Here is a 27102-nt window from a genome sequence, read left to right as displayed (position 1 = left end):
AAATAAACACAATCCCTTTTGGTTTCAACTGCAACAATATTCCAAATAACAACATAAAATAATATTTTGCTTTAGATTTTCTCGTTAGATGGATGGATGGACATAACTTTTATGCAACAAGTCTCTGTAGTTTAGAAAAAGTTGTTGTACTTGTTGTTGTGTTTTTGTTTTAACTTTGTCTGCTTTGTTGCGTGTCAAGATTTACTGTTGTGACATCTAGAAAATTCAAGGTTAAAAAGAGTTATTAAATTTTCATAAAAATTTAAATCATTGATATGAAATTTATATCAAGGATTTTGCTTAACTGTATTGAGATGTTACTTGTATTTATATTGTGGAGGTAATATGTTTTATATTATTTCTTTATGATTTAATTGGTTAGTTAGTTAGTCAGTCAGTCAGTTAGTTAATTAGTTAGTTAGTTAGTTAGTTAGTTAGTTTGTTAGTTAGTTAGTTAGTTAGTTAGTTAGTTAGTTAGTTAGTTAGTTAGTTAGTTAGTTAGTTAGTTAGTTAGTTAGTTAGTTAGTTAGTTAGTTAGTTAGTTAGTTAGTTAGTTAGTTAGTTAGTTAGTTAGTTAGTAGTTAGTTAGTTAGTTAGTTAGTTAGTTAGTTAGTTAGTTAGTTAGTTAGTTAGTTAGTTAGTTAGTTAGTTAGTTAGTTAGTTAGTTAGTTAGTAGTTAGTTAGTTAGTTAGTTAGTTAGTTAGTTAGTTAGTTAGTTAGTTAGTTAGTTAGTTAGTTAGTTAGTTAGTTAGTTAGTTAGTTAGTTAGTTAGTTAGTTAGTTAGTTAGTTAGTTAGTTAGTTAGTTAGTTAGTTAGTTAGTTAGTTAGTTAGTTAGTTAGTTAGTTAGTTAGTTAGTTAGTTAGTTAGTTAGTTAGTTAGTTAGTTAGTTAGTTAGTTAGTTAGTTAGTTAGTAGTTAGTTAGTTAGTTAGTTAGTTAGTTAGTTAGTTAGTTAGTTAGTTAGTTAGTTAGTTAGTTAGTTAGTTAGTTAGTTAGTTAGTTAGTTAGTTAGTTAGTTAGTTAGTTAGTTAGTTAGTTAGTTAGTTAGTTAGTTAGTTAGTTAGTTAGTTAGTTAGTTAGTTAGTTAGTTAGTTAGTTAGTAGTTAGTTAGTTAGTTAGTTAGTTAGTTAGTTAGTTAGTTAGTTAGTTAGTTAGTTAGTTAGTAGTTAGTTAGTTAGTTAGTTAGTTAGTTAGTTAGTTAGTTAGTTAGTTAGTTAGTTAGTTAGTTAGTTAGTTAGTTAGTTAGTTAGTTAGTTAGTTAGTTAGTTAGTTAGTTAGTTAGTTAGTTAGTTAGTTAGTTAGTTAGTTAGTTAGTAGTTAGTTAGTTAGTTAGTTAGTTAGTTAGTTAGTTAGTTAGTAGTTAGTTAGTTAGTTAGTTAGTTAGTTAGTTAGTAGTTAGTTAGTTAGTTAGTTAGTTAGTTAGTTAGTTAGTTAGTTAGTTAGTTAGTTAGTTAGTTAGTTAGTTAGTTAGTTAGTTAGTTAGTTAGTTAGTTAGTTAGTAGTTAGTTAGTAGTAGTTAGTTAGTTAGTTAGTTAGTAGTTAGTTAGTTAGTTAGTTAGTTAGTTAGTTAGTTAGTTAGTTAGTTAGTTTAGTTAGTTAGTTAGTTAGTTAGTTAGTTAGTTAGTTAGTTAGTTAGTTAGTTAGTTAGTTAGTTAGTTAGTAGTTAGTTAGTTAGTTAGTTAGTTAGTTAGTAGTTAGTTAGTTAGTTAGTTAGTTAGTTAGTTAGTTAGTTAGTTAGTTAGTTAGTAGTTAGTTAGTTAGTTAGTTAGTTAGTTAGTTAGTTAGTTAGTTAGTTAGTTAGTTAGTTAGTTAGTTAGTTAGTTAGTAGTTAGTTAGTTAGTTAGTTAGTTAGTTAGTTAGTTAGTTAGTAGTTAGTTAGTTAGTTAGTTAGTTAGTTAGTTAGTTAGTTAGTTAGTTAGTTAGTTAGTTAGTTAGTTAGTTAGTTAGTTAGTTAGTAGTTAGTTAGTAGTTAGTTAGTTAGTTAGTTAGTTAGTAGTTAGTTAGTTAGTTAGTAGTTAGTTAGTTAGTAGTTAGTTAGTTAGTTAGTTAGTTAGTTCGTTAGTTAGTTAGTTAGTTAGTTATTTAGTTAGTTAGTTAGTTAGTTAGTTAGTAGTTAGTTAGTTAGTTAGTTAGTTAGTTAGTTAGTTAGTTAGTTAGTAGTTAGTTAGTTAGTTAGTTAGTTAGTAGTTAGTTAGTTAGTTAGTTAGTTAGTTAGTTAGTTAGTTAGTTAGTTAGTTAGTTAGTTAGTTAGTTAGTTAGTTATTAGTTAGTTAGTTAGTTAGTTAGTTAGTTGGTTGGTTAGTTAGTTGGGTGGTTCGATCTTAAAAATTCAACATAAATATTTTATTATTAAAAAAATGTATCACAACTCCCTCGCATCTGCTGCAGGACATCACATGGACGTCCATACTCAACAACACTTACTTTTTTTCAATTTATCTCAATTTCTATTTACATCAAAATTATTTTTACAAATAAATACGAACATTTTTTTATCTGCCCACATTCTAAGGAAAACAATATTTGTATTTTCCTAAATACCGCAAATGATTTTATTTTCATATTTTCTCCGATATGTGACATATAATTAAATATTGACAAAAGGTCAAAATAATAGCCGACCTCGACTCGTTTACACAATCATATAAATATTTATGGATTATATTAGAATTTATTGACAAATTGTCTGAAATAAACGGAAATGGAATTACTTTTTTTCTTTATTTATTGTTGAAATATTGATGAGTTTAAATTGTTGATTTAGGGAGAATAATAAAAAATAAAATGTAAATATTTAAAACTCACATCTGTGTTATAAATTTTATTCTATTGAAATAAAATGAACGGAAGAAAGAAAAAGAATATAGTAAGAGAGGCCATTAGTTATATAATTACAAAATAATTGTTTGCTGACAGTTAAATACAGTTTTTTTAAAGATATTTATTGAAAAATGTGAAAGGAAATAAATAAAAACTCACAGCACACAATTATTTAGTAAGAATCAAGGGAGGATAGCGGTCATCCTTTTAGTAGCTTTTTAAATGTAAAGAATTTAAAAAAAAGTTTAAAAACATAAAATTTATTGAACATCCTTCAAATTTTTTTCGAAAAAGTTAATAATTTGTATAAATATTAAATTTAACGTGAAGTTTTTGTCAAATGTTATAAAACCACCATATATAGATAATAATATGATCATTAGAGTGATTTCGGAAGAGAGCTTTTTACCGGGAATCATTTTCTGAGTCGATTAAGCCATGTTCGTCCGTCCGCCTGTCTGTCTGTCTGTCTATGTAAACCTTGTAATCAAGCTACAGATTTCAATTTTGAAGATAATTGGATGATATTTGGTACACACATTACTTTTGACACAAGGGCGAACCCTATTGATTTTGGTTGATATCGGTCCATTATTTCACCTAGCCCTCAAATAACCGGACCCCCTAAATTGGGATTTGAGCCCATAATCGTAGCCAGGATCGTTTTTCTACCATATTTTTCTATTAATGAGAAATATATCTTTTCATTTGTCCTCTTCCTTAGGGAACAGAAAGCCTTACGTATAAATTTCTATGTAAAATTTCAAACTTTTGTTACTTTAAAATCAATCTTAAATATTCAAAACTCTTTTTTTTATGTGAAACATTACAAGCAATTACATCAAGTAGTTGCAGTTTTTTTGTTTCAGACTATAGACCAAAGTGTGGCAAGAATAAATCAACAAGAACTAGAAAATTACTTTTTCTTTTATCTGACACTTATGAAGAACAAAAAACAAACAAAAAACAATCGATGTAGTATGATGGACATGTTGTAAATTTGCATACAAACGAATTGATATATAATGTGTGATATCAAAATTCAAATGTATAGGAAAGGAAAAAAACAAAGAGCAAAAGTGAAAAAAGAATTCAAAGGAAGAGTAGAAAAAATTTATTTTTTTTTTTACAATATCAATGTCTGCTATGTAGTTCAAAGTAATTTTATGCAATTGATTTAATATATTTTTTCTAATCGTTTTCCTAGAAAACACAAAGAAAAGTTATAAGTCGGGGTACTTATACATGCCACTATATTTCAAAACACAACTGAGACCTGTAGTATGCAAATAAATATTAATTTATCTTATTTACCAGTGTTTTGTATTAAATTTTCTAATATTATTGCAATATTTCATAGAATATTTCCCATTTCTTTCTGCACCCCTGTTATTTAGCCCAACCTTATGCAAATTTATTCACTATTGCAAGTGTTGCTTACTTTACTACAACTACAACCACCATCACCAACTTAACCAACAAACACTCTCTTACTTTTACCCCGAAGTCTTAAATAAATATTTGCGTTTTCTTTCTTTCTAAAGGAATTTATTTTTTAGTTACATGCATATGGGTTTGAGTGGATAAATATAAAAATCTCTAACACTATCATACTAGAATAGACTTATATACCCCACAAACCAAAGATCATAAAGTTAAAAAGTTTTGATATTTTCATTATATATTAGTCATTGTTCTTAAAGGATTTTTAAACTTAACAGAGTTTAAAAGTTTCATTTACGTTTTTGAAAAAATTCAATATTTTTCGGTTAGCACGTAAGAGGTACATAGGGTGTGTTGTTATTTACTCTTCACCATATTAAGTTTTAAATTACATATTTATTTAGTAAAATATAACTTATTTTGTAATTATTTGTAAAATTTGTGAAATCTTTTTAAAGCATTTTTAAAATTAAAATTTATTTTTATCCCAGAAAAAACTAGGTAATGACTTTCAATTGTAATTACTTACCTAACAACATACTTTTCAATGACTACTTCATGTCGTCCGGAATACATAGAAGTAGTCTAATAAGGTCTTACTAATAATGTGTTATATAAATACTTCCTAATTCATCTTGCTTGTGAAGCTATAGAAGATGTATGCGTTTTATCATGCGATTTACAACAACTAATTTTTCTAATTACTTGTCAGCGTTTGTGGTAAGTACTTGCCTCCAATGAGATGACCAATGACCGTGTTAAAATAATGACTTTAAATGTCATTGTGTAAGTGTGTTTTACATGGCAATGAAAGTTTTTGTTGGGATTTTATTGCTGTTTTCATTGTGTTTTGCTATATACGTAGTGACATCAGTTCAGAAATTTTGTTAATATCTCTGTTATGAATGGGCGGAAGTATTTCTGATATTATAATACTATGAGAATAATTATTATGGAAAATTTGAATTCCAAAGATATCTGGGGTCTTCAGAATTTAACATAATTTAATCCAAAATATATTTGTATAAGTTATATGATCGAAAAAGTATATCATGGAAGATGCCAACGGAATGACAAACTTATATTTATAAGGATCCACAAATTTGAAGTGAAAAAATATTTTTTTAAGTCTTTCATTCTTCTCCAGTCTTTTTACGTTTGAGAAACCTTTAAGAAATACGCTTGATATTAACCAACACAATTTTTCAAACGTTATACACTATGTTTGTTGGGTAAGTGACTCATTAGTAGGAGAAATAAACAAAGAATCTTCTAAAAGGCCTTACTATTCCCGTAAAAGTCGTCTTAGTAGTGACGTTTTTAATACTCATAAATATTGTACCCTCATTCACCTTAAAGAATCATTTTCTAAGCCTTATGCATCCGTCCGTCCATTTAAATCTTTCAAAGAAAGTACAAACCAAATTTGGGAAATACGTAATTCTGATCTGCAAAATTTTAGAAATCAGAGAGATGTTCATCTCTAATGTTTTATTATTATAATGTTTGTGAAGATATTTTTATCACGTCTGATTTTTTAAATCGGACCTGTTTGTGTAATATTTTTAATTGAAAATTTTGGCGATCTAATCTTCAGAAACTCTGTTTCCTGAGGGTAGATCCAAAGAATCCTAACAAAAACATTGAAAAAAAAACATTCAAAACTTAAATTACATTTAAAGTCAATATTTTAACACGGTGATTACATTGGAGGTAAGTACTTATCACTCTTGCTTACAAGTAGAGATAAATAAGGAGTTATGTAAGTTGTTTTGTAAAAACCAATATTCGAAAACAAAATGTCAAGGCTTAAAATAAGTACATATATAATTAATTGTAAGTTATTACTATACTCCTTCTTAGTAATGTAAGCGGTTCTTGAGTAAGTATAAGTCATTAATATGTTTTTACTGGGATTTTAAATAAGTTTTCCTACGTTTCACTGTCCTCTCCACAAGCTCTAAATGTAGGTCCAATTTTGTTTAGTTGTGTCCTATAGTGGTCCTACCCACCTTTATATTACTCAAAGTTTTATTACTCTAAGTTTCCGGTATTCGATCGGGCATATCTTTATGTATGTATAACCGTCCAATATGTTCAATATACATTGATGCGTATCCTGTAGCCGCATATGCATTCTTGGTTGGACCCAGCCCAAAGACTCTTCATACCTTATTCGAATACTGTCTATACTATGTATGTATAAATAAGGAAAAAAGGGATAGACTCAAAACTAGAGTGGCCTTTTATTTTATTTCAAAGGCCTGTTTAGTAAGGGCCTTTTCTGTTCTTCACCTCCTTTATATAAATAATATACATATTTACTATGTTTATATGAATTTGTATATGTGTCTGTCTGTTGTTATAGAGAATAAAAAAATGTTGGCTTTTCTTTTATTTATATTTCTTTTAATATTTTGTGCTTTATTCTTAAGTTTTGAATAAAAGAGTAGAATGTACAGTTTTATAAAGTAAATATAAATTTTTAAGGTTTCACAAAATTTAGTGTTTTCAAAATAAATTTTAAGAAAAGCGAAAAATCAAGTTGGAATGGTCTTAAAATTGAAAATGGTAGTAATTTAGTATAATGACTTTTATAACATTTCAAAACATTTGCAACTGGAACACCCTAAAATGCATATTATTTTTTATTTCAATTTTTGCATACACTGTATTTAAGTACACATTATTATTGCAGAAGTTCTAAATTTATCTTGTTTATAAGTATCTTTATGTGTGCAATTGTGTGCGTATAGTATACTATGTATATGAAAATATTTATGAGATTTATACATGTAGAAAATTGTATACTCAAGTATAGAAAGATGTTCTTGTATTTACCAGACCCTTCAGGCAGGAAGTAATTGTTGCAGTTGTTCTAAACAATATCTAAATAGAAACAAAAGAAAACTGTTAAAATAAAAGCTTAAAGTTTATTAAAATTTATAAAAAATGGAATACGTATTTTTCATCAAGTGCTATATGACAGCGATGGAGAACATTTTTCAAAAAAAAAAAAAAAATAAAATAAATTGTAAAAAAACTAAACAAAAATGTTACGATTTAAAAATAAGTAACATTTTGTTTTAAAAGCTATTAACTATTGAAAGTATCTGGTTCCTATGGAGAGAATCTCGACTCATATAATTGAAATTAAATAAAAGGCCACTCTATTTTCAGTTTATCCCTTTTCCCTCATTTAGCTAGACTGTATCAAAATCGTGTATGAGGAGGTACTAAATACGGTTCAATCAAGAGGGCTTCTTCATTCCCAGCCGAGTATCGAATGTCGGTTACGGGAAATGCATCAATTCTCTCAAAAAATTAAATCACAACTCCTACAGTAAGATCGATTTTAGCCTTTTCTATAAATGCGACTAAACCGTGATCTATAGTGTGGTCTATAGCCTGGTTTAAAATATGGTCCATAATCTCAACTATATCTAGTCAATAGTCTGGAATGTGGATGTAGTCTATGTTCATGATCTGGTATAAAGTCTCAACTGTAGTTTGTCTATAGTCTGATCAATAGTTCTTTTAATAAAGTCAACTTTAGTCTATAGCGTCTGGTTTCCAGTCTCGATTAAAGTCTAGTCTTTGGACTGGTCTATAGCCTGTCTGTATTCTGATCTTTTGTCTGGTGTATAGTTTCGATCATAGTCGGGTCTATAGTCTCGTCTATAAAGGCGACTATAATATTGTCTATAGTATCAAACTATTGTTTAGTCTATTGTCTGGCCGATAGCCTGGTTTTGCATTCTCTACTATAGTTTAGTCTATAGGCCAGGTTATAGTCTATAGTCTGATGTATAGTCTGGTCTGTAGTCGCGACTATAGTCCAGTCTTTAGTTTGGTCTATAGTCACGACTATAATATTATATATTGTTTTTAATCTCGATTTTAATAATTTGACCCATACTCTGGTCTATGGTCTCGACTATATTCTGGTTTATAGTCTCGATTATAGTCTAAAGTCTTGTCTCTACTCTAGTTTATAGTAATGCTATAATCTGCTCTATAGTATCGACTGTAATTTGGTCTATCGTCTAGCCGATAGTCTGGTTTTCAAATTCGATAATATGCTAGTATTTAGTCTCGACTAGTGTCCAATCTAAATAAAACATGTTTTTAGTCTCGATTGTAGTCTGGCCTATGTAGAATATTTAAAAAGACTTTCAAATCTCAAAGACGATCATGAAATTTATCGCTTTGGTGGTTACTATAAAATAATGTTTTTTAATATTTTTTATTGTTTCAGATCTGATATACAACCATATTTTCTTTAGTGTAACATTCCTTTTAATAAAAGCACTTAACATTACCAATGAATGTTTTAACATTTTCAACTAGAGTAATTTCAACAACTACTCTTTGAACAAAGAAAAGGAATTTTAGAATAAAATTTAAAAAATTTAAACACGAAATAAGAACAAATAATTAACCATGCAGTTATTTGTTAAAATTAGTAATAAGCATAGCAAAGTTACAAGGGTAGTAGAATGTAAACATCACATAATTTTTAATTTTTTTGTAAAAAATCGTAAATCTAAATTTGTTAATAAAATTTCTTTCTTCCTCTAAATATTAGAGGCATGTATAAAACTTCTTTTATAGAAGTGTTATTTGAATTTTAATTAAAATTATATTTGTAAATGCTACAAAAGCAGAATTTAATTAAAGCAATTTCCATTTTGTCTACTAAAGTTTTTGTGTGAAATTTACACACTTAAATGGGCATAAGCAAATTTTTGGTCAATTAATTTTTCAAAATTGATTTTGTAATGGTTCGTAAAATTCAAAGTACAATGAAATAGATGAAAAGTATTGCTGGTCTTAACAAATGATAATGAACAAAATATTTAAGCCAATAAAAGCAAATACTTAATAGCATAGTTACACTGTGGGTCATTTGTCAACATATCGTTGCCTAAAATGCAAATACATAAAGAGGACTAAAACACAAAAGATCAAATCTAATCGTAATTAATTTTAAAATATTATTTAAAGAGTTTATGTTACGCTTTCTATAAATTCCCAGCAAAACTTTTATTACCAAGTAATGATTCATTTTAACACGCTAAAATACTACTAACTAACTAACTAACTAACTACTAACTAACTAACTAACTAACTAACTAACTACTAACTAACTACTAACTAACTAACTAACTAACTAACTAACTACTAACTAACTACTAACTAACTAACTAACTAACTAACTAATACTAACTACTACTAACTAACTAACTAACTAACTAACTAACTAACTAACTAACTAACTAACTAACTAACTAACTAACTAACTAACTAACTAACTAACTAACTAACTAACTAACTAACTACTAACTAACTAACTAACTAACTAACTACTAACTAACTACTAACTAACTAACTAACTAACTAACTACTAACTAACTAACTAACTAACTAACTAACTAACTAACTAACTAACTAACTAACTAACTAACTAACTAACTAACTAACTAACTAACTAACTAACTAACTAACTAACTAACTAACTAACTAACTAACTAACTAACTAACTAACTAACTAACCTAACTAACTAACTAACTAACTAACTAACTAACTAACTAACTAACTAACTACTAACTAACTACTACTAACTAACTAACTAACTAACTAACTATAACTAACTACTAACTAACTAACTAACTAACTAACTAACTAACTAATTAACTAACTAACTAACTAGCTAACTAACTAACTAACTAACTAACTAACTAACTAACTAATTAACTAACTAACTAACTAACTAACTAACTAACTAACTAACTAACTAACTAACTAACTAACTAACTAACTAACTACTAACTAACTAACTAACTAACTAACTAACTAACTACTAACTAACTAACTAACTAACTAACTAACTACTAACTAACTAACTAACTACTAACTAACTAACTAACTAACTACTAACTAACTAACTAACTAACTACTAACTAACTAACTAACTAACTAACTAACTAACTAACTAACTAACTACTACTAACTAACTAACTAACTAACTAACTAACTAACTAACTAACTAACTAACTAACTAACTAACTAACTAACTAACTAACTAACTAACTACTAACTACTAACTAACTAACTAACTAACTAACTAACTAACTAACTAACTACTAACTACTAACTAACTAACTAACTAACTAACTAACCTAACTAACTAACTAACTAACTAACTAACTAACTAACTAACTACTAACTAACTAACTAACTAACTAACTAACTAACTAACTAACTAACTAACTACTAACTAACTAACTTAACTAACTAACTAACTAACTAACTAACTAACTAACTAACTAACTAACTAACTAACTAACTAACTAACTACTAACTAACTAACTAACTACTAACTAACTAACTCTAACTAACTACTAACTAACTAACTAACTAACTAACTACTACTAACTAACTAACTAACTAACTACTAACTACTAACTACTAACTAACTAACTAACTAATAACTAACTAACTAACTACTAACTACTACTAACTAACTAACTACTAACTACTAACTAACTACTAACTAACTAACTAACTAACTAACTACTAACTAACTAACTAACTAACTAACTACTAACTAACTAACTATACTAACTAACTAACTAACTAACTAACTAACTAACTAACTAACTAACTAACTAACTACTACTAACTAACTAACTAACTAACTAACTACTAACTAACTAACTAACTAACTAACTAACTAACTACTAACTAACTAACTATAACTAACTAATTACTAACTAACTAACTAACTAACTAACTAACTACTAACTAACTAACTAACTAACTAACTACTAACTAACTAACAACTAACTAACTAACTAACTAACTAACTAACTACTAACTAACTAACTAACTATACTAACTAACTAACTAACTAACGAATTAACTACTAACTAACTAACTAATTACTAACTAACCTAACTAACAAACTAATAACTAACTACTAACTACCTTGATAGAATTAATAGGTAAATGGTTACAACTGAAAGTTCCTATAAGTCGTATGTAAATTTTTAGACTTGTCCCTGCAGTTTCCTCCTCGTAGGCTAGTTGGTAGTATACTCATTGACAATGATAGATGGTTGTTTTCGATTCCAACCAGAGACTCTGACTTGTAAAGACTTACAACATATTTATAGTGACCAAGGTATATTTTTTTTTGGGTCTGATGTAATATACATCCTTCCTTTCCACCTACCTATTATAAAGTTATAACAACTAAATAAAAACTAATATATCCTTTCGTAATGAATAGTATAAAAATAAAACTCGTAGTATAACGCTATGCACTACCATTCCCCATTAAAAAAAAAACATTTAATTGACTTGGCAAACGCGCTTAATTGGCATCACAATCCAATTGTAATATTCTTTGAATTGAAGCAATAGTTGCTACAGCAACGTCAATTCATTGTGAAAGTAGAAAATTCTCTATCCTTGAACACAATCTCAGTGAATGAGTGAATGGTTGACAAAAGTATTACTACTCTGACAGTGATTTTTTTATTTTTGTCATCGGCATCAGCATCAAGTTTTATATTTTTCTTTTTTGTTTTATTCGATTTGAATTCAAACTGTTGCAACAATATGATGTGTCAGAAAATAGGTAAGATATGTATGTGTGTATGAGTGTATGTTTTTGCGTATTTATATGGATATTGTGCATGAGTATACAGCACTTGTATAGCAAATTTTTATTGTTTGAAAGGTACTCATTTCTTTTGTAATGTAGTTTGTTTGCCTTTAACACATTTTAATGCTACAAATTAAGTTGTTATGATTACATCGTTTGATTTGTTCTAGGATCCTTGTATTTAGATTCGCGTCACTCATAAATGCTGTGCTGAAGATTTGTGGCAATATAAAATGGTTAAACAACAATTGCTTTTATATAACAGCTAACCGGTATGCTCAAGGAAAATCATTGTTATAAAAAAATTAACTATACTATGTTTACTACAACTATAATTTAGTTATAACAACTAAATTTAATTATTTATAATTGCTTTAATTTACTTATCTTTAATTTTTGCTGTTAAACCTTATGATAACAAGCCAACATATTAATTTTTTAATATATTTCATACATTGTCTATGTATTTTTTTTTACGAATATTTTTCCAGTTGATAATTTCGCATACCATCTGGTTAAACACAATTCTGTAAAATAATTACATTTAAAGTATGTTGTACTATGTGCAGACTTTAGTTAATATCAAACGAAAAAGAACGTAAATTTTATGTTGAAGGATGATAATGAGTTCATTTTGCATTTAATTAAAATTGTTGGTGTTTTTTTCAATTTATTGTACTTTTAAAACTAAGCATTTTGTTGTAGGAAAAATAGTATGTTGCATTTTAACGTAGAAGAAAAAAAATTTAAATTTTTATAGTTATAAAAAAATAAAAATGTATTTTGGCATGTACCCACACGCAGAGAAAAACATGGTTCGGCATGGTTAGGACAACTATTGTATGATTTTTGTAGCAATATTTTGTTGTCATAACCAAACAATTGTTATTTTTATTGTAATAATATTTTGTTGTCATAACCAAACAATTATTATTTTTATTGAATTTCATCAATACTTTAGTTCCTGTAAACATTTATATGTTTATGACAATTATAAATTTGAGAATGATTCTCTGAAAAAAAATTATTTTTACAACAAATAAATAATGATAACTGTGTAAACATATTATATTATTTAGTTATGGTTACCACAACCATATTTTTTCTCTGCATGCAGGAAAAAATCCCTAATGACATCTACTTACATAGCTACTTACTTTTAATGACTGCTACATATCGTTTGCATTACATTTAAGTACCCTTTAAGTATGACTTCCCAAGATAACTGGTGTCGTGAGTAAAAGCAAACTAACGAACAACAAGTTTAGGTTCGTATTGTGTGTATTTTTTTTCTGCGAAAAACAGAACAACTTTTTAAGTATTTGTAAGTACTTATTTAAGTAGTTATTTGTAAGCAAGCGTGGTAAATGCTTGTCTTCAATGTCATCACGTTGGTTAAATAATGAGCTAAAATTCTAATGAATAATTGCTGAAAAACGGATTTTTTAACTCATTACTTTTCATTGTATGTTTGTGCTGTGTAGTAATGGAAGGTAAAAAACCTAGCAAATCATGCCATAAAATTTAAGATAATTTTGAAACGTGTGAGAAAAAAAAGTGTTTCCAACATTAGATAGTATTCACAATAAAGTTATTTAGAAATTTACCCAGCAAAAACTTACATTAAAAAATTGGGGGTTAAATTGCTAAAATTTACTTACACAACTGCAATTTAAGTCATTATTTTAACGCGTAGATGACATAGGATGCAAGTACTTACCACGGTCGCTTACAAGTAAGTACTTATTAAGATCGAAAGGAGTTCAGATAGTTATTTTATACAATTTCCTTTATTATTTTTTAACTCAAAAATAAAATGCCCATATAGCATCGTTTTAAAAACGACCCATGAGACTAAATTTCAAATTCAAAAAATATTGTTTTTATTACAATATACCACGATGAAGAGTATGTAACAATCAGCACTCTTAATTGTTTTTATTTTTAATCTTAATGCCCCCTCTTTTACTAATTAAATGCAATGGCAAATTTTCAGTGACACTCTTTTACTTTTAAGATTTAAAAGAAAATTTCAATATAAAACAAACAATTATCTCTTTCATATTGCGTTTTGGTTTTTATTAGCAGCAGATAAAAATATTTGAGAAAAAATTTTACCAAATTTTTAGTTGATTGAAAATAATGAAAGTGTACGGCTAACATAACATAACAAAATTTATAAAAATAAAAAACAAATTGAAAACTAAAATATTTAACTGCATAAATTAAAAAAATACGTAAATTTTAGAAATATATATAAAAAACAATAAAACGAACATGAAAATAAATAAATTTAACAATTTGCAAATATTTTTTATATATTTCTGTTTTATATTTGCAAATCTGATTAAAAACATTCAGGCAGATGAAACAAATATTGGTATGTTGGCAATTATTTACGGTATAACGAGTGAAAAAATCAAAATAGAAAAAAAAATAATAATAAAATATACTACAACAATTTAAATAAATCAATTTATTTGCAAATCTAATGAAGATTTATTTAAAATATAAAATTTGTTTCTATTTGTATAGCAATTTAAATGGTTACGTAAAATATGATTTTGAGAAAAATTTTTTTTATTCGTCTGAAACATTTGTACGCTCTGTTACTGTGCACCTGTTTGTTGTATTAACATTTTTATGGATTTTTTTTATATATGTAAATGTGTTAGGTACCGGCGTAGCAAGTGTGGCATATTAAAATTTTTTCATACATAAATTTGTTTTTAAATCCATATTTCATTCTTATAAAATCTAGGTTTATACATATAGAGACAAATATTTACATGCATAAGTATGTGTGTGTACAATATCTTCGTATTAATGGTTGCATCTATGAATATGTTTTTACAGTTGTGAGTTATAATTTTGCGTATATTTTTTGCTTCAACGATATACACATTTGAACAGTCGATCGGGGATTCAGACACAATTTTCCATCTACACCGAAAACAGTATTTGAAATGTGTTGAATAAAATTCAATGGTGCCAGTAAATCTGCAAAAAAATACTTATTGTTTATTTCAGAATTACTCTTTATATAACAATACTACTTATTTAACTCCTTATTTGTAAGCAAGCATGTCACAGTTTAAAATATGAATTAAAATGCCCATGAGTAAGTAGTGAAAGTGTTTTTATTAGCTTTTTATATAATTACTCTTCAATGTAAATTTTCGCTGGTTTCATATGTACATACATATGACTCTATTTTGTGTGCACAGTTGTATATGCATCATCTGTGAGAAAATTTGTTGTTGCTGTACAATCTAAATATAATGTGTGTATTTGTAAGTATACATACATCTAATAAATCGTACAAGTGCAAGTTTATGTTGCTTTAAAAAAATAGGTCAATTTAAATTAAACAGTGTTTAAGTACTTGCATCTATTCAACCTAGAAATCAGAGATAATAAAGAGTGAAATGTGTAAAATATTTTAATTACAATATTTTATTATTTTTTATTAGTAGAAGAATAAGAGTATTTTTACTAATATCTAATCACATGGTTCAGTTCTAGTTCAGTTTCTAATTCAATTCTACTTCAATTCTACTTCAGTTCTGGTTAAGTTCTAGTTCAGCTCTAGTTCAGTTCTAGTTCAGTTCTAGTTCAGTTCAGTTCTAGTTCAGTTCTAGTTCAGTTCTAGTTCAGTTCTAGTTCAGTTCTAGTTCAGTTCTAGTTCAGTTCTAGTTCAGTTCTAGTTCAGTTCTAGTTCAGTTCTAGTTCAGTTCTAGTTCAGTTCTAGTTCAGTTCTAGTTCAGTTCTAGTTCAGTTCTAGTTCAGTTCTAGTTCAGTTCTAGTTCTGTTCTAGTTCAGTTCTAGTTCAGTTCTAGTTCAGTTCTAGTTCAGTTCTAGTTCAGTTCTAGTTCAGTTCTAGTTCAGTTCTAGTTCAGTTCTAGTTCAGTTCTAGTTCAGTTCTAGTTCAGTTCTAGTTCAGTTCTAGTTCAGTTCTAGTTCAGTTCTAGTTCAGTTCTAGTTCAGTTCTAGTTCAGTTCTAGTTCAGTTCTAGTTCAGTTCTAGTTCAGTTCTAGTTCAGTTCTAGTTCAGTTCTAGTTCAGTTCTAGTTCAGTTCTAGTTCAGTTCTTGTTCAGTTCTAGTTCAGTTCTTGTTCAGTTCTAGTTCAGTTCTAGTTCAGTTCTAGTTCAGTTCAAGTTCAGTTCTAGATCAGTTCTAGTTCAGTTCTAGATCAGTTCTAGATCAGTTCTAGTTCAGTTCTAGTTCTAGTACAGTTGTTCATATTTTAGTTCAGTTCTATATCAGTTCTAGTTCAGTTCTAGTTCAGTTCTAGTTCAGTTCTAGTTCAGTTCTAGTTCAGTTCTAGTTCAGTTCTAGTTCAGTTCTAGTTCAGTTCTAGTTCAGTTCTAGTTCAGTTCTAGTTCAGTTCTAGTTCTAGTTCAGTTCTAGTTCAGTTCTAGTTCAGTTCTAGTTCAGTTCTAGTTCAGTTCTAGTTCAGTTCTAGTCCAGTTCTAGTTCAGTTCTAGTTCAGTTCTAGTTCAGTTCTAGTTCAGTTCTAGTTCAGTTCTAGTTCAGTTCTAGTTCAGTTCTAGTTCAGTTGTTCATAGTTTAGTTATAGTAACAATATTTTAGTATTTATTTAAATAACATACATACGTTTATTGCAACAGTGATACTTTCAATCAAATACATCGCATTGTGCTTGCTGATTTTTTTATGTTTCTTTTAATGAATTTACATTAATTAAGCGCAATATTCTTTTAAAATCAGCTTAAAATGCATAATGTTAATTCAGATTTCTTTTTCTTTTGGTACATTTCTTTTTTATCATGAAATAAATTTTTGTTTTATATTTTATTTCTGCTTTATAAAAGTTTGATTGCAATTGGGACTGCAGTGGACAGCCACATATGTATTCGAATTAAAAAATAAAAAAGTAAATTTGTAGCTTTGATACATCGCTAAAACTAAAGTCTTCAGAGAGTAAGGGAGAGACGCGAATATAAATGCATTCAAATACGAGGCGGGTTTATACATGTAAAATGTAATATTTTTGTCGACAGTGGCTGTGGTCACAATTGTAATCAAACTGCAGGTATTTATACATACATACATATGTATGTATGTACTTACTTTCTTTGTTTTATTTGTCGATGCATTTGTCTTTTTCTTTATTTTCTTCTTTAATTTTTTTTTTCACAATTAAATGTGCAAGCACGAGGTTGTTTTTTTTTGTTTGTTTATCTTTTTATTATTTTTTTTTTCTTTTCTGTTCGTAATGAGCAACATCAGTGCATTCAAATGTGAAGAAAATGTATGTATGCAAATATAAAACGCCCCTTTTACTTCATAAGCGTGCTTACTCAAAATACAATATTAAGTTCAATTTAAAAAATCTTAACTTCATGATTATCATTTCTGTAGAAGTTGATTAAATAAAACTCTTAAAACTTTTAAGTACTTTTTTAATAAATTTTTGTGTTAAGACACTTTCTTAGTAATATATACAAAGCAATAATTTTACCGTACAAGTAGAAAACCAAAACATTAATGATGATGCTCTGACATTTTTATGATACAAACAAAATGACAAATAAATTTACCTAGAAATTATAATTTTCATTTGTTTTCCCCAATTACCAGCAGATTAAATTTTATTTATGTAGGTTACAATTATTGTTTTTAATTTTAACGGAAATTCCGTGTAAAAGATACTTTAAGTTCGCTTGATCTAAATATTATTAATCATACGTTCGATGTACATCAACAGAATACGCTTCAATGCCATTAAGTGAAAACATGATAATTTCAATCACAAACATTAAAATTTGATTTTTGGTCGTCGAAATTTATGATACGCACTTGGAGTTGTTGAGTGACGTAACAATAATTGGTCTCTAAAATTGTGTGATTTTTTAAGGACTTAGCTACTGTCCATCCGGTCCTAAAGGAGATGAATTAAGAGAATTCGTTAAAACTGATATATTCTAAGAAATTAAACTTCGGTTCAAAATTGACCCAGTGATCTGGTTTTTAGCATTTTAAGATACATGCACATCATTAAATATATCATTTTACACTTTTTTATTTAATTATTTACTACAAAGACAAACATGGCGCATAATGTCTTAATAACTTTACTCTTTTACTTTACATTTAAAAAACTTGCAACAAAAAGTAACAACTTTAAAGTGCAGTTTGAACTATAACATTCTATTAAATCAAAATTTAACATTCTATTTAGTAAAGAGATAATTAATCTTTTAACCTTTTATCTTGCTATTCTATTCGTAGTGCTTTTGTTCGAAAATGATTATGACGACATGGAAAAAATCTTTCAAATTGCCATTGCTAAAGCAAATGAAGAGAATTCAGAGTTAAATTTTAATGGAATTACAGTTGCCATTGAACCGAATAATGCATTTGAGACCTCTAGAAAATTATGCAAAACATTAAGAGTAAGTAAAACTGCCAGTCAAAGTGTTTGAAAGTATAAAGCAAAAAAGGAAAAATATAGAAGATAAACTCAAACCTATCTAGATACTTTCGTGTTGCTGTTGTTGTTGCAAAATGAAGAGGAAACTTTGGATTTTTTTCTTAAAACTTAATTCTTTTATATTGTGTTTTTAGGAAAATCAAGTAATTGCTGTATTTGGTCCCACAACCAACATGGCTGCCAAGCACGCTATGAGTGTTTGTGATGCTAAAGAGTTGCCCTTCATTGATACACGTTGGGATTTTGGTGCACAATTACCAACCATTAATCTACACCCGCATCCCTCACAGTTAGCGGTGATCTTAAAAGATTTAGTTACAACTTTAGGTTGGGATGGTTGCTTTACCATAATTTATGAATCAGGTGGGTTAAACACAAATACACCAACTCACACCCACACACACACCCAATGCAAATTATTGTGTTTAATTTTGTTTGTAACAGGCGAATATCTTTCCATGGTTACTGAACTGTTGCAAATGTATGGCACTTCTGGCCCCACCATTGTGGGTGCGTCGCTATGAGCTAGATTTGAATGGCAACTATCGTAATGTTTTGCGTCGCATTAAAAATTCTGGTGATACATCGTTTGTGGTTGTTGGCTCATTGGACACTTTGCCAGAACTTTTTGAGCAGGTGATTAAATGGAATATTGGTGTATTAAGTGGATTTTATTCTTTATTTTTTTATTTTGTAACAATTTGTTGTTGTTTGTTTAGGGCCCAACAAGTTGGCTTAATGACGGGCTCTTATCGTTATATTATTGGTAATTTAGATTTACAAACTATGGACTTGGAGCCGTATCAACATGGTGATACTAATATTACGGGTATACGTCTAATCTCACCCAGGGAAGATAATGTTATAGAAGTTGCAAAAATCTTATACGAATCGGAGGAACCTTTTCAAAATAGTAAGTCTTTTTAATCGTAATTTAAAAGCTTTTTTCACTTTCTTGAAAATTTAATACGCAAGAATTCTTCACTTTTCGAAAATGCTGTAATTTTCGAACTATTTTTCCTAAATTTTTCGAAAAAATTTTTGGTTTACAGAAAATTTTCCAAAAAATTCTCAATTGAAACAAAATTGTCTACTGTTTTTGATGAATATTCTATTTTCTATAAATAGAAAATTTTCTAAAAAAATTTAGTTAGTCAGTTAGTTAGTTAGTTAGTTAGTTAGTTAGTTAGTTAGTAGTTAGTTAGTTAGTTTTAGTTAGTTAGTTAGTTAGTAGTTAGTTAGTTAGTTAGTTAGTAGTTAGTTAGTTAGTTAGTAGTTAGTTAGTTAGTTAGTTAGTTAGTTTAGTTAGTTAGTTAGTTAGTTAGTTAGTTAGTTAGTTAGTAGTTAGTTAGTTAGTTAGTTAGTTAGTTCGTTAGTTAGTTAGTTTAGTTAGTTAGTTAGTTAGTAGTGTTAGTTAGTTAGTTAGTTAGTTAGTTAGTAGTTAGTTAGTTAGTAGTTAGTTAGTTAGTTAGTTAGTTAGTTAGTTAGTTAGTAGTTAGTTAGTTAGTTAGTTAGTTAGTTAGTTAGTTAGTTAGTAGTTAGTTAGTAGTAGTTAGTTAGTTAGTTAGTTAGTTAGTAGTTAGTAGTAGTTAGTTAGTTAGTTAGTTAGTTAGTTAGTTAGTTAGTTAGTTTGTTAGTTGTTAGTTGTAGTTAGTTAGTAGTTAGTTTTAGTTAGTTAGTTAGTTAGTTGTTAGTTAGTTAGTAGTTAGTTAGTTAGTTAGTTAGTTAGTTAGTTAGTTAGTTAGTTGTAGTTAGTTAGTTAGTTAGTTAGTTAGTTAGTAGTTAGTTAGTTAGTTAGTTAGTTAGTTAGTTAGTTAGTTAGTTAGGTAGTTAGTTCGTTAGTTAGTTAGTTAGTTAGTTAGTTAGTTAGTTAGTTAGTTAGTTAGTTAGTTAGTAGTTAGTTAGTTAGTTAGTTAGTTAGTTAGTTAGTTAGTTAGTAGTTAGTTAGTTAGTAGTTAGTTAGTTAGTAGTTAGTAGTTAGTTAGTTAGTTAGTTAGTTAGTTAGTTAGTAGTTAGTTAGTAGTTAGTTAGTTAGTAGTTAGTTAGTTAGTTAGTTAGTTAGTTAGTTAGTTAGTAGTTAGTTAGTGTTAGTTAGTTAGTTAGTAGTTAGTTAGTTAGTTAGTTAGTTAGTTAGTTAGTTAGTTAGTAGTTAGTTCGTTAGTTAGTTAGTTAGTTAGTTAGTAGTAGTAGTAGTTAGTTAGTTAGTTAGTATTAGTTAGTTAGTTAGTTAGTTAGTTAGTTAGTAGTTAGTTAGTTAGTTAGTAGTTAGTTAGTTAGTTAGTTAGTTAGTTAGTTAGTTAGTAGTTAGAGTTAGTTAGTTGTTAGTTAGTTAGTTAGTAGTTAGTTAGTAGTTTAGTTAGTTAGTTAGTTAGTTAGTAGTTAGTTAGTTAGTAGTTAGTTAGTTAGTTAGTTAGTTAGTTAGTAGTTAGTTAGTTAGTGTTAGTAGTTAGTAGTTAGTAGTTAGTTAGTTAGTTAGTTAGTTAGTTAGTTAGTTAGTTAGTTAGTTAGTGGTTAGTAGTTAGTTAGTTAGTTAGTTAGTTAGTTAGTTAGTTAGTAGTTAGTTAGTTAGTAGTTAGTTAGTTAGTTAGTTAGTTAGTAGTTAGTTAGTTAGTTAGTTAGTTAGTTAGTTAGTTCGTTAGTTAGTTAGTAGTAGTTAGTTAGTTAGTAGTTAGTTAGTTAGGTAGTTAGTAGTAGTTAGTTAGTTAGTTAGTTAGTTAGTTAGTTAGTTAGTTAGTTAGTTAGTTAGTTAGTTAGTTAGTTAGTTAGTTAGTTAGTTAGTTAGTTAGTTAGTTAGTTAGTAGTAGTTAGTTAGTTAGTAGTTAGTTAGTTAGTAGTTAGTTAGTTAGTTAGTAGTAGTTAGTAGTTAGTTAGTTAGTTAGTAGTTAGTTAGTTAGTTAGTTAGTTAGTTAGTTAGTTAGTTAGTTAGTTAGTTAGTAGTTAGTTAGTAGTGTTAGTTAGTTAGTTAGTGAGTAGTTAGTTAGTTAGTTAGTAGTTAGTTAGTAGTTAGTTAGTTAGTTAGTTAGTAGTTAGTTAGTTAGTAGTTAGTTAGTTAGTTAGTTAGTTAGTTAGTTAGTAGTTAGTAGTTAGTTAGTTAGTTAGTTAGTTAGTTAGTTAGTTAGTTAGTTAGTTAGTAGTTAGTTAGTTAGTAGTAGTTAGTTAGTTAGTTAGTAGTTAGTAGTTAGTTAGTAGTTAGTTAGTTAGTTAGTTAGTTAGTAGTAGTTAGTTAGTTTAGTTAGTTAGTTAGTTAGTTAGTTAATCCGAAAAAATACACCTAGGCCTCTAACAGGCCTGTCGTGCGCTCATTCATCAGTGCCTTAGGTAGGAATCGAACCCCCTACCTCCGGTCCTACCTCTACCAGACTAGAACACTAACCTACCGGTTAGTGTTTTAGAAACTTTCGATAAATTTTCTATTCTTTTAGAAAAATTCTATAACTTTTCTATTCTTTCAGAAAATTTCGGTAAATTTTTCTACTCATTTAGAAAATTTCGATAAATTGCTATTTTTAAATTTTTCGATAAATTTCTATTCTTTAGAAATTTTTCGATAAATTTTCAATTCCATTAAAAATTTCCGATAAATTTTCTATTTCTTATTCTATTCTCTAAGGAATTTTCGATATTTTTTTTTTGAAATTTTTGATGCTTTTAAATATAATATTTATGAAAATTTTTCGATAAATTCTATATTTTTGGAAAACTTTCAATCGATTCTACATATTTAGTAAGTTCTTAATTTGTCGTATATTATTTTCGTCACACTCATCAATTGCTACAACTGACATGGTTTTTAAAAGAGATTGAAAACAATATACAACAAATTAAGTAAAAAATCTTTTAAAAATGCACATCATCTTTTCTGAGAGTAAAAGAAGACAAAAAATCTATATTTCTTATTCATCATTTTCTCCTTTTCCTTTTTTATACACATTATATTCTACGCTACAACAATTCAGTATCATGTCCTTGACCGTCAAACATGGCTCTAGTTACGATGGCGTACAACTTTTGGCTGAGACATTTAAACATGTCATGTTTCAGGCAGTTCCTTTAAATTGTAACGATGCCAGCTCTTGGGATAAAGGATACACTCTAGTCAATTATATGAAGTCGGTAAGATGAAACGGAAATGAAAATAAAAAAAACTGAATGTTAAATTGTTCCCAATGCAATTATAAAGATTGTATTTTGTTAAGCCAAATAATTCCTTTTTGCTACAATTCTGTACATTTCAACTTATTGTTTTCAGTTAAATATGGCTGGTCTTACGGGTGATATAAAGTTTGATTATCAAGGTTTAAGAACAGAATTTTCACTGGAAATTGTTGAATTGGGAGTATCGGGTTTACAAACAATTGGCACTTGGAAAAGCGATGAAGGCATAACGATAGATCGTCCAGCTCCAACAGTATCCATGGAACAGGATCATCGTTCATTGGTCAATAAAAGTTTTGTGGTGATAACAGCTATCGTATGTACAAATGTGAAATATTCTGATGATATCTAACATAATCATCCACAATTTTTCTACCAGAGTGAACCCTATGGCATGCTGAAAGATGTACCCACCAAACTAGAAGGCAACGATCAGTATGAGGGATTGGCATAGAACTTATTGAAGAATTAGGCAAAAAATTGGGTTTCTCCTACAGCTTCCGTTTACAAGAGGATGGTAAATATGGCAATTAGATTCGAAAACCAACTCCTGGAATGGTATGATTTGGAAATCATGGAAGGGGTAAGCGAAATAATATATTTAATTAAATTTTACCATTACTTTTGCTTTAAGCCACTTTAAATTTACTTTAATATTCAAAAAGCATTGACCACATTATTTTTGTTATGTTCTAAACCATTTTATAATTGGATTTGGTTGCACTAAACTATCAGTCCTTATTATTGTGCACATTTACCCCTTTGCTTTCCGCTTGTGAATGATTTTATATGTATTTTTTATGGGATTATGTTTGCGGAAAAACTCTAACGATAATGATATATGGTTTAAATGCGATTTTATTTTTGTTGCTGGTGGTTTTTCCCTCATTTATTTCTTTTGTTAGAATACTATGAATTTATTATGCAAATGATTTTGTTCTGTTTTTTTCTTTATTATTGTATAAACTCCTTTATTTCGTTTTGCATACTACTAAACATTTAAGAGGGTTTAAAAAATAGTTGTATTGTGTAGTGGATACTGGTAAAAAACTAAATAAAAATTGTTTTTAAAATTTTAATGTATTACTCTACTTTAGGTCTTATTCCCAGCAATAAATAAAATAAGTACTTCCAAAAGAATACATTTATCACCACTTCAGAATCACTATCACTAGGTGATTTTTTTTACCTTCTTGTAAAAGTTATGTTTAATGACTTCCGAAGAACCGAAAATAATTCTATTTTAATTTACTTCTTGAGAAAGACATCAAATGACAAGCCTGTGTTAAAATCATTACTTCTCTCAGATCTTTTTCAGTACTTCATAGAGTAAATTCCTACTTATTTTTTCGCTTCTTTTGAAATTCTTTTTTTGCTAGGGTTTTACTCCTTTCCGCCATCTTTGGAAGTTCTGTTTTTGGCTGGGTGGTTTATAGTGATTTTATTGTCAGTTGTTAGTTAGTTTAGTTAGTTAGTTTAGCTAAGATTAGTTAGTTAGTTAGTTAGTTTAGTTAGTTAGTTAGTTAGTTAGTAGTTAGTTAGTTAGTTAGTTAGTTAGTTAGTTAGTTAGTTAGTTAGTAGTTAGTTAGTTAGTAGTTAGGAGTTAGTTAGTTAGTAGTAGTAGTTAGTAGTTAGTTAGTTAGTTTTAGTTAGTTAGTAGTGAGTTAGTTAGTAGTTAGTTAGTTAGTTAGTTAGTTAGTAGTAGTTAGTTAGTTAGTAGTTAGTTAGTTAGTTAGTAGTTAGTAGTTAGTTAGTTAGTTAGTTAGTTAGTTAGTAGTTAGTAGGTAGTAGGTAGTTAGTTAGTTAGTTAGTTAGTTAGTTGTTAGTTAGTTAGTTAGTAGTTAGTAGTTAGTTAGTTAGTTAGTTAGTTAGTAGTTAGTTAGTTAGTTAGTTAGTTAGTAGTTAGTTAGTTAGTAGTTAGTTAGTTAGTATAGTTAGAGTTAGTAGATAATTAGTTAGTTAGTTAGTTAGTTAGTTAGTTAGTTAGTTAGTTAGTTAGTTAGTTAGTTAGTTAGTTAGTTAGTTAGTAGTTAGTTAGTTAGTAGTTAGTAGTAGTAGTTAGTTAGTTAGTTAGTTAGTAGTTAGTTAGTTAGTTAGTAGTTAGTTAGTTAGTTAGTAGTTAGTTAGTTAGTTAGTTAGTTAGTTAGTTAGTTAGTTAGTAGTTAGTTAGTTAGTTAGTTAGTTAGTTAGTTAGTTAGTTAGTTAGTTAGTTAGTTAGTTAGTTAGTTAGTTAGTTAGTTAGTAGTTAGTTAGTTAGTTAGTGTTAGTTAGTTAGTTAGTAGTAGTTAGTTAGTTAGTTAGTTAGTTAGTAGTTAGTTAGTTAGTTAGTTAGTTAGTTAGTTAGTTAGTAGTAGTTAGTTAGTTAGTAGTTAGTTAGTTAGTAGTTAGTTAGTTAGTTAGTTAGTTAGTTAGTTAGTTAGTTAGTAGTTAGTTAGTTAGTTAGTTAGTTAGTTAGTTAGTTAGTTAGTTAGTTAGTTATAATAATTACTGCCACTGATATTAAATTTTAAGGCCCAGAAAGTCTAATGTACATTATAGTTTGTATCGGACCATATTCGTCCCTAGCCCTCGTAAAATATTGTGTACATCTATGGTATTCGACATAAACTAGTTTAAGGGAAACCAAAATCTGCACTAAATCTTATGAGCATCAGATTATAACAGACCCTATCATATATAACCCTTGTTAGGGAAAAAAGGTTCGCATAGTCGAACACAACACTCTTACTTGTTTATTGTGGGTGACTAGACAAATATAACACTCTTTCTTTCTCTACTTGGGATTTCATTTTATTTTTATGATTAAAATCAAACAAAAGTATCTAAGGAGAAGGAACTTAAAGAAAGAGAATGAAATTATATAATGGCATTCTATTCTAGTACATAAATTTCAATGCAACATACTCATAACTACATGCAACAGACAATCTTTTTTTACAGCAATTGTGTTGTGATTTATTGTATTCTAAGTGCAATACGAATACAAGTACAAACACTAGTGAGGAAGTTTTATTTTTTACGAGCTTCTTATTTGCATTTAAGAATTATTACATTATGTATAATAAACTATTTTTAAAAAACATTTATCTATGTACAATACTAGTTGTTGGTTTGGAAATAATAAAATAAAATTTTAAATGGTTGAAATGTTAAAGAGAGATTTGCATAAACAAACTATATATTTAATAAGTAGAATGCAAATGAAAATTCCATTGGATTTATAGTGAAAATATAAAATGAGTTTAATATTAATTGAAGTGCCAGCAACACAATTTTAATCATATTATAAAAAATAAAGCTGCAATTTTTTATAAAAATACAAACACTTTTTTTATTTTACTTATAAATTATGAATTGTTTTAGTAGCAGTTTAAGAGAATGATAATTAGTTTAAATATATTTTAATTTTCACTGATATATTGTTAAACTTATATTTGCTTTTGTTTCATTTTTCAAGCGTGCTGATTTGGGTATAACCGATTACTATGACATCGGATCGAGAAAGTGCTGTCGACTTTTACTATTCCTTTTATGAATCTCGGTAGTATTGCATTTTTTGTATTATAGTATTAATTACTGGTGAAAGGAAGCGTCAATGCCTTCTATGGAACGGTTCTGGAATTAGTTGAATTTGCCACCATTAGATATAGTTTTAGAAAAGCTTTAGACCTTCATTAACATAGTTGATTCCTGTTCCAAATTGTTCAGGTTATGATAAAGTATATATATATTCTGAATTTTTATTGAAAACGAAGTCGATTTAGCGATGTCCGTCTGTCTGTTGAAATCAATTTTCTGAAATTCCCAACATTCCAAATCTTGGATAATTGATCAGACATGCTTTCGAGAGGTTGAAAAAATCGGTCAATGTAAATCGTGTGAAAAAAGTATACAGCTTCTTATATCTTAACGAAGAAGCTGACTAAGGAATTGGAAAGTATTTCTTTAACACACTTATTAATAAGACGTTATTAAAGTACTTCTATGTAATTAAAACGATATGTAGTAGTCATTGTTAATAGGTAAGTGGTAAAATTGCAAGTCATTACCAACTTTTTGCTGGCCTATACCTAAATTTTTTTGGCCAAATGGGACACTTTGACTCTTTGCAAAACTACTGGGATAACTTTGAATGCTCTAACTTATTTACAAAAAGGAAAAACAAAAAACTATTTAACACAAGAGTAGTGCATCCAATTATAATTTTATTCTTTGAAAAATAGAATAAAACTTCAAATGACATAGAACTACAAAGAAAATAGAAATACACCTTAATGAGTAAAATCTATGTAGTAAGGTATGCGTATAAAAAGTGTACTTATAGAAATAGCAATAACAACTATTAGTCTCTAAATATAAGCATATCGTTACTTACAATGTAAATGCTTTTATGAAATTTTTTAAAAAAATTATTATTTTATTCGAATTTCCATAAAAATCTATTCAAATTGAATGCGAAAGCCTAAGAATTTATTCATCACATAAGTTTAAAATATGTATCTCAGTTTTTTGCGACTGTCCTCAACGCAGCTAAAATCTTTCGAAAAGTACCCAG

At 27.9% G+C, this 27102-nt stretch overlaps 1 pseudogene; it reads left to right on the top strand.

Moving 5' to 3' along the window:
* The first annotated feature begins 14076 nt into the window (after positions 1-14076).
* LOC119608839 lies at positions 14077-26105 on the top strand (annotated as a pseudogene).
* Positions 26106-27102: the final 997 nt, after the last annotated feature.

The sequence above is a fragment of the Lucilia sericata genome, unplaced genomic scaffold, assembly GCF_015586225.1.
Source record: "Lucilia sericata isolate MDLA Ls3-8-SP2 unplaced genomic scaffold, ASM1558622v1 Contig000886F_arrow, whole genome shotgun sequence".
NCBI lineage: Eukaryota > Metazoa > Arthropoda > Insecta > Diptera > Calliphoridae > Lucilia > Lucilia sericata.
The sequence above is the reverse complement of the archived record's forward strand: the minus strand, read 5'-3'. Positions and strand labels throughout refer to the sequence as shown.